The following is an 8,707-nucleotide window of genomic DNA, read 5'->3' as shown; positions in this document are numbered from 1 at the left end:
GAACACACTGGTGGAATGCTGTTAGGGTTTCCCGACACCCCAGTGTCCTTAGGACCTTTCCGTGGATGACAGTAAGTAAACCTACGTGTTCTCATTTGTTTGTTTTGGAAACATTGTCTCACTGTGTAGCCCAGGCTGGCCTGGAACTCACAGAGATCCACCTGTCTCTGCCTCCTGAGTGCCGGGATCAAGGACTTGCACCACCACGTCTGACCTGTACTCTTATTTTTAAACCAAGTTCTCTAAATAAGATCCTAGAAACATTCAACATTAGCTTTACTGAAACAAAAATCTGGAGCTAAGGGGTTTGAGTGTTTGCTCCCAATGGTAAACTGTGTCTAAGTACATGACCAGAGCAACGGGCAGAAGTGCCTCTTCAGGGAACAGACCTAGGTCAGCCACCAGTGAGGACCACTGTGACGACAAGATGTCACTTAGTCAGCACCAACCCAGCCTGCCACACTGTGCCCACCACAGACTAGATGCCATTTCTGGGACTGCAGCCTTACAGAAATGCCCCTTCTTTTAAGTGGGTTTACCATATCATTTTCCCTGAAAAAAATACTGTTTCATTTTGCTTGTCTTTAAGGTTTTAAACATAGCATTAACATGGAATGTGGTTTTTGTGCCTTGATTTCACACAACCCCATGACCTAGAGCTCACTTGTCCCCACTGATGTATGAGTCTGTGGCTTATCTGTTTTCTTGAGTGACAGACAGTAAGAATCTAGTGAGTTGAAACCTGTAAAGTGCTTAAAACCTTGCTTGGCATACAGAAAGCACTCAGCAAACATGGCCGTTACTAAAGCCGCTCTCCACTCTGCACACGGCACAGTTTCAGGCCTTTCGCTGCCTGTGAACACGTGGCAGGAAGCATTTCCACCCATGTCTCCTGCACAAGACTTCCATGGTTGAGTGATGCCCAACATGGTAGATGCTGGCCACAGAGGATGTTCAAATTTAAACTAGCTGGGCGGCAGTGACGCACATCTTTAATCCCAGCACTCGGAAGGCAGAGTCAGGAGGATCTGAGTGAGTTCGAGGCTAGCCTGGTCTACAGAGTGAGATCCAGGACAGGCACCAAAACTACACAGAGAAACCCTGTCTAGGAAAAAAAAAATTTAAACTAAAATCCACATTAAAATGAAATAACATTAAACCTTCAACTTCTCAGTCACACGAGCCACACAAGGCTGATGACACTGCACAGAGAATACAACCCAGTGCAGCACCATAGCATGGCTACTGCGGGGCCGGGCTACTGCGGGGCCGGGCTACTGTGGGGTCCGGCTCTGCAGACCATGGAGTCTGGGCCAGATTCAGGCTGCCCCTCTTTTTGAAAGGCCAGTGTGCTAAAAGAATGGTTTTACCTTTTTGAAAGTTCTTCATCAAGCAGAGACAGGGCCTCACTATGAGCTCCAGGCTAGCCTGGAACTTACTCTGTAGCCCAAGCCAGTCCATGATCCTCCTGCTCTGGCTCCTGGGTGCTTGGATTACAGTAGTGCCCCACCACACCTAGCTAATTCTTACCTTTTTAAATGGTGTTTCACAGCATGAGAAAATTACACTAAAATTCAAACATCAGTCTTCATAAATGATGTTTGGCTAGACCACACACACGCTCATTTGCGTAGGTCTCGGGCCATTTTCTCACTGTGATGGCCAAGTTCACTGTCATTGCAGGAGACCCTGTGGACCACCCGACCTAAACATTCCCTGTCGAGGTCTTCAAGGAAAAGTTTACTGATCCTTAGGGATACGGCCCTGAGTTAGAACTGCTGGATGACACATGATACCAAATAGTATCCTAGGGTGTGCTAATAAACTGTATTATGAATATACTTTGATTATTAGCATTATTTTTATAGTTTATTTTCATTACTTTTACTTGTATGTGTATACGCACATGAGTAATGGTGCCATGGAAGCCAGGGCCATCGATCCCAGGGGAGCTGGAGTTGCAGGTGTCTATGAGTCACCCAACACCGGGTCTGGGAATTGTGTGTGCTCTTAACCGATGATCCTTCTCTCCAGCACTAAAAAATATGTTGTGAAATAATCCCAACTGCCAAGCTTTCATTCAATGTAAATGTCTCTATTTCCGACTGCAGAGCACAGGGCAAGGGCGGCAGCTCTGTATCTCGTGAGCTGGTGTTCCTAACAGGGACTGTGTATTCCTGGCAAGGCCACTAGCCCTGCGGTAAATACAGACCAGGACCTCTGGTATGACATTTCCAGTGCTACCACTAATGCTGCACATTTAAATAAGCAATGAAAAAAAAACTGAGGCAGGGCTTCACTCTGTTGCTCAAGCTGGTCTTGAACGCCTGGGCTCAAGCGGTCCTCTGCCTCAGGCTCCACAGTAGGCTGGGAAGCAACACTGTGTCATCCTCTCAGACTGATGCAAGGATTTCTATCAAGAGAGAAGGAAATGAGCAGCTGCTTGGATGAATGGGCTTCAGGATTCTGAAGGTCTGAAAGGGACCTTCCTTGGCTCTGCTAACACAAGGCTGCCTCTGCAAACATGGTCACCTGGATCACCCCAGCAAGAGATGCTGGGGACCAGACCCAGCTGGCAAGAAGTGGTCAAAGTTCACGTTCGAGAGGAGGCCTTTGTTTTAATTTTATTTACGTACGTGTATATTTGCCTGCACGAGTTTATGTATGTCATGCATGTGCAGTCCTGTGGAGGCCAGAGAGGGTGTTGGAACCCCAGAACTGGAGTTACAGGAGGTTGTGAACCATGTGGGTGCTGGGAACTGAACCCCGGTCCTCTGCAAGAGCAGCAAATGCTCTTAACCTAAGCCACCTCTCCAGCCTCTCAGGGGTATTTTAGAAGAGATCAGCCATGTTCAAGGGCTACAACCCCAGATGGGAAGAATTTTAAAGGTAAGGTCAATGGGGTCAGGGTGTAACTGAGAAACTAAGCTGAAGTTGCCTTTACAGACTTGGGAAAGTATAAGGAGGGAAGAAGAAGGTCTGTCTGGAAGACCGGGAATTCGTGTGTTAGCTTTAAACATGGGCACGTTCTGCAATGTGATGGGGGTGGGGTTATCGTGTAAGAGTGCCTTCAAAGGCAGTTAACAAACGTAAGGACATAAAAGACTTGTAAGCACATTATGCTGCCCTCCAAAGGACTGATCTGATCATGTGTAAGGAGACCAGCAAGAATCTGTAACTGTCTTTCCCACAGATCCCCACTGATTCTGGGTATTGCAGCTGGCTACTTTAACAGGCTCCGTCAACAAACAGGCTTCAGAAACCTCCTAGAGCTTATTCAAAGGCTAGTCTGCTGGGCCTTTGCTTCAATGACCTGAAGCCTCAGCAGCTGGCCAGCTGCTGCCAAGGGAAGGGGATTTACCCTTTTACAGGCTGGGCTTCCGGGGGCTTCAGCAGAGGTAGCCAGCAGACGACCTCATGTGTTATCTGTTCACCTAGCCCACAGCAGTGATTTTAATGAGGTAGCTGGATCCATCTGATGGACACAAGGCAGGACAAGTGGGCAGTGAGAGGCCCTGCAGCTCTGGAGGTGAGCGGTAAGAAGGCCTAATAAAGGCGGTGTCAGCAGGAAGTACTTAGGGACATTCACGGAGGACCAACTGCAAGAAACAAGTTAAAGTCTGGGGTTAGGATCTTGGCTCTAGCTAATGGGGCTTTCTATGGAACTGTGGCCTCGGGTGTGTGTGTATGTATGTGTGTGTGTGTGTATCTGTGTTGTGTATATGTGTGTCTCTGTGTGTATGCTGAGTATGTGTGTGTCTCTCTGTTGTGTGTGTGTGTGTGTGTGTGTGTGTGTGTGTGGTATGTCTGTGTGTGTCTGTCTCTCTCTGTTGTGTATGTGTCTCTCTGTTGTGTATATGTGTGTGTATGGTGTGTGTGTGCTGTGTATATGTGTGTGGTTGTTTCTGTTGTGTCTCTGTGTATGTCTGTGTGTGTATGATATGTCTGTGTACATATGTCAGTGTGTGTGGCGTGTCTGTGTATGTGTGTCTCTCTGGGTGGTGTGTGTGTGTGTGTGTATGACATGTCTGTGTGTGCATGATATGCCTGTGTGTATGGTGTGTCTGTGTGTGTGGTTTGGCTTACATCATTTATCCTCACCATCTTCGGATTTGCAAGGAGAATTTTACATCAAATCCCAGGCATGACAGGGTTTCCTTGACAACACTCAATATCCATCTCTGTTTAACGGATCCACAAGAGTCTATCTCAGCCAACTGAATGACAATGGCTACTGTCTCTGGACTTTTATACAAAGCTTTATGATCTTCCTTCCCTAACTTGGGCTTACGTCGCTCACATTCCTCTCCCCCAGGGGCTAATATTTGTTTGTTTGTTTCAGTGGCTCTCAACCTTCCTAATGCTGCGACCCTTTAATACAGTTCCTCATGTTGTGGTGACCCCCAACCATAAAATTATTTTGTTGCTACTTCACAACTGTAATTTTGCTTTTATGAGTCGCAGTGTGAATGTCTGTGTTTTCCCACTGTCCTTCGACCCTTAAAGGGGTGGCGACCCTCAGGTTGAGAACCGCTGTTTTATTTATTTGTCTAGTTGATGCTGACTTCTTCCCTCTTTCCTTCCTCCATTTTAAGCACAGAAGTCACCAGCATCCTATGGAGTCACACTGGCATCTCCACCCCTCAGCTATTCCCTGGACCTCACACACTGCAGCGAAGAACCTCTCAGAATCGCCTCACGTGCCACTTCCTCTCTGCCCTGGCCCCTTCTGTTCCATGCAGACTCCATACAATTGCGTTGCAGCAGGAAGTCTCCCAATATCCTGTCTTCCTTGTGGAGAATCAGATTCCCAGCTATGCCAACCTAGGACCCAGTCAGAACTATCCAGCCCCATAATTCTCCTAAAGCTACTTCTCGCCACCAATCTCTTTCTCCCCTTTATTCCACAGTAAGATCATCTACAATTGCCAGGGGAAACTTTTTTCCCTAAAGAATTCTTCTTTTTTTAAATTTATTTATTTTATGTGCATTGGTGTTTTGCCTACATGTATGTCTGTGTGAGGGTGTCAGATCTTGGAGTTACAGACAGTTGTGAGCTGCCATGTGGGCGCTGGGAAACCAAATCTGGGTCCTCCAGAAGAGCAGCCAGTGCTTTTAACCGCTGAGCCATCTCTCCAGCCTCCCCCTAAAGAATTCTTTAAAGACAAAATATAAAAAGAAGACAGACCCAACAGAGTCTAGATTTGACTTCCGGTGATCCCAAGTTATGTGGAAGTCCAGTTTCAAGCTGGCCCCGCTGTCTTTCCGTGACCCCTCCCTGTCTGGAGGGAGTGCTAGCCCTCTTCCCTCAATGGGCAGTCTCCAAGCCTTGGGGACTCCTGCTCTCACACTCCAACTGTCCATCCACTCTTCCTGGAAGTCACTGATGCCGGCTTTGGGCTTCAGGAACAACAGAATCCATTCTGGCGTATTCAAGAGGATTGGTTGAAACGCCGCTGGGAACCCATGGACTTGACTTTAGACCAGAGAAGGAGATAAGAACAGCCAGAAACCATGGCAGCTCGGAGACAGGATGAGGACCACAGACCCACAGCAGTCCCCCAGCCAGGTGGGAAAGGTCCACAAACTCCATCTTCTCTGCCACCCTGCTCATCACTCAGCCTAGCTCAACTTGTGCACACACCAGATGGGTGACTGGCTGGGGACCACTGCTCTACAGGGGGTCGGGGGACATTAAGAAAAAAGACTGCTTATAATGGACATGGGTAAGGTGCCTGAACTCCACACTTGTCTTCTCTCTCCACAAGGGCTTCTGGTCCGCACCGCTTGCTTACACCTGGCTATTCGGCCTGCACTGGCAGCCTGTCAGCCCACCATCAGTCACACGTCACCCACTCAGCCTTGAGGCACCCCATAACCTGCAGATCTGGTTGTACCAGCCCTAGGATCAACCGGCTGTTCATCACAGAGCCACAGGACTGTGGCTCCATTCTGTCCTTCTTTTCCTGTAATTCTCTTCCACCAGCACAGACTAGAGAATTCTTCTGCCTGGGGACTTAGAAGCAGCAATCTGGAACCCGCCCCCTCCCCCGATACCTCCCCTTATGTTCGGAACTGAACACAGGCTGGTGCCCGCTAGGCCAAGTGCTTTACCCCTGAGCTAAATCCCCAACTGCTGGCTTAGGACACCGAGACGACCTATAAGGCCCTGTGATGCTGTGCCCCGGGCAGGGCCTTCCTGTCTCTGCTTCATCACCAGCACTCAGATCCCTTCGGGTCTAGCAAGGGGAGCGGTTTCCAATCAGGATTTCTGAACTTCTGAAACTGGACCATAAGTTGCTTGTGTGAAGTAAAATATGTTTACTCAAACAGAGTTCAGATGACTGGAGATGATGCAGTGGTTAAGAACACCGGCTGCTCTTGCAGAGGACCCAGGTTTGGTTGCAGCACCAACATGGCTCACAAGCATCTGTGAGTTCCAGAGGATCTGATGACCTCTCTGACCTCTGAGGGCACCAGGCACTAAGTGGTACACATATATACATGCAGGCAAAACACTCACACCTGACTGTAGACCAGAGAAAGAGACTTGAGAATGGCCAGAAACAAACATAAAATAATAATAAATCTTAAAAAGAAGAAGAAGAAGAAGAAGAAGAAGAAGAAGAAGAAGAAGAAGAAGAAGAAGAAGAAGAAGAAGGGTAAAGACAGGAGTCATCAGAGTCGTCATCGTCTAAGAAATGGACCCCTGCGCAAATATCAACGATCTCCCTAGTGTTGCCTTCCTTCGAACCAACTTAGTTCACCCCAAGCAAACTATCTGGACTTGCCGTGTGTTCTCAAGCGTCTGATACTGATGACATTTACCAGGGGCGTTGGGGATAAAATGCTCCATATCATACACGCGTCTGCTTCAGAGCTCTGTCAAGTGAGCTTAGTGCTTACCTACACACACCCCACAAGGGGCTGGGAACACAAACCAGAATGGTCCCAACTTGGAAATATAACGTCTCGGAGAGCCAGCAAATCCAGGCTGCAGCCAGACGGCCTGGCCGAAAAGCAACTCCAGTGTTAGTGAGGTGTGGCTTCAGACAAACTCATTTGTCCCCTCCACACACACACGGGGACAAATGAATTTGTCCCCAAGCACTGACCTAGGGGACAAAAGTGGATAAGGCCATCACTGCTGTCGTGAATGATACTGTGAGCCAGTTTCCCCACCAGGGAAATGTGGGAGTGCTGGCACCTGACTTCTGCAAGCAGTAGGGACCAGTGGCCACAAAGAGCCCCGGGACAAACTGGGGCACTCTCAGCTTGCTGAGGGTAAGCTGCTGTCACCCCTCAGCCATCTCAATCACATTACTATAACAAGCTCAGCGTCACTGCCAAAAAACGATCCCGGAATAAGTCTCCATGTCTGGCCTTGCTCTAACACAAAAATAATTTTAAGGAAGTGTGAGGATATCAGATACCAAAGACTTATGTAAAAAGCCAGGAACTTATTTCCACAGAATATTAAATTGAAGAATATACACTGACATCTTTAAAAATTATACTTATTGCGCACACCCCTTAATCCCAGCACTCGGGAGGCAGAGGCAGTGGAATGTCTGTGAGTTTAAGGCCAGCCTGGTTTGCAGTGCGAGTTCCAGGACAGCTAGGGCAAGTAGTGACACCAAAACAAGACAAAACAATATTTCATCTATTTCGTGTGTGTGTGTGTGTGTGTGTGTGTGTGTGTGTGTGTGTGTGTGTGTGTGTAGTCCGTTTCTTCCTTCCAGCACATTTCAGGGACCCAAACTGGTGGTAAGTGTCTTTACTCGCTAAACCATCTTGCTGGCCCATGAAAACATATTTTTTAAATATGTTAAATATGATTCCATTGTTAACACTGAAGCAGCAGACATTCCATATAACACTCTCAAGCAGGCACAGCTTCACTGGTTTAGATGGGGTTTCGTTTTTATTATTATCACTAGTGTGGGGGGGGGATCGGGATTGACCCTTATGCATGTTAGGCAGGTGCTCTACCACTGAGCAACCACCTGTGATTTAAGCTCTCTGACACCTACCTATAGACAAACTAATATTCCCCAGACCAAAGGGTGTTAAATAGTTTTGGTTTTTTCCTCTGCTTTTTTGAGACAGGGTTAACACCCACGCCCACCCCGTAGCGTATTAAACTTCTATCTATCCGTTTACAGATGATGACAATTGTGGAGTAAATAATTGGCTGAAGGTCACAGAACCACCTGCAGCATGGCCAGGGTTCAAGCGCTACCCACTGGCTCTAAAGTCTGTGTTCACGTACCTGTCTGCTCAGCCTCACCAGGGCAACATTCTGTGACATGATGGATAGGCACAAGGCTACCAAAGAGGGAGAATGGCTGGGCGGGTGCTCCCTTCCACACACCACACACCTGCTCAGGCCTCAGGCACAAGGTCAAGGCCCATGCTGCAGTCAATAGCACACATCACATAATAGCCAAAATGTGGAATAATGCAAATGTCTACCAATGGATGAGTGGGCAAACAGAATGGAGCCTGTCCATACAAGGGAATGTTACCCAGCAAATTAAAGGTTGGACAGGACTAGCAGACACCACCACATGGATGAACCCTGAAATCAACAGCAGTTACTAAACACCGGAGATAACCACACAGGAAACAGCCAGAACAAGGAAACCCATGGCAGCTGCCAGGGCCAAGAGGACACTGTGGAGGGCTGTTAATTGGGGCAAGGGTT

Source organism: Peromyscus eremicus, unplaced genomic scaffold, assembly GCF_949786415.1.
Source record: "Peromyscus eremicus unplaced genomic scaffold, PerEre_H2_v1 PerEre#2#unplaced_3351, whole genome shotgun sequence".
NCBI lineage: Eukaryota > Metazoa > Chordata > Mammalia > Rodentia > Cricetidae > Peromyscus > Peromyscus eremicus.
The sequence above is the reverse complement of the archived record's forward strand: the minus strand, read 5'-3'. Positions refer to the sequence as shown.